Raw genomic sequence first — 381 nt, 5'->3', positions numbered from 1 at the left:
GGCCTGCTGAGCCCTTCGGGACCAGGGAGAAAAGCCATATTTTGTTCACCAGCCACTGCTTAAGGATGCAGGGAGAGCCCTGGCCGGGGCTCAGTGGTTAGCGCAGCGGCCCTGGCACCCAATGGTCACAGGTTCGATTCCCGGTCAAGGGCATGAAACCTGGGTTGTAGGCTCGATCCCTGGCCCCCCATCTGGGTGTGTGTGGGAGGCATCCAATTGATGTGTGTCTCATTGATGTTTCTCTCCCCTCCCCACTCACTCCTTTCCTTCCAGTCTTTAAAAATACCAATTGAAAAAATATCCTCGGGTGAGGATTAAAAAAAACCTAAAGAATGCAGGGAGATAATGTGGATCACGCTCGAGGGCGGGTTGAGATGAGGT

The sequence above is a fragment of the Myotis brandtii genome, unplaced genomic scaffold (genome assembly GCF_000412655.1).
Source record: "Myotis brandtii unplaced genomic scaffold, ASM41265v1 scaffold952, whole genome shotgun sequence".
Taxonomy (NCBI): domain Eukaryota; kingdom Metazoa; phylum Chordata; class Mammalia; order Chiroptera; family Vespertilionidae; genus Myotis; species Myotis brandtii.
This window is presented reverse-complemented; position numbering follows the sequence as displayed.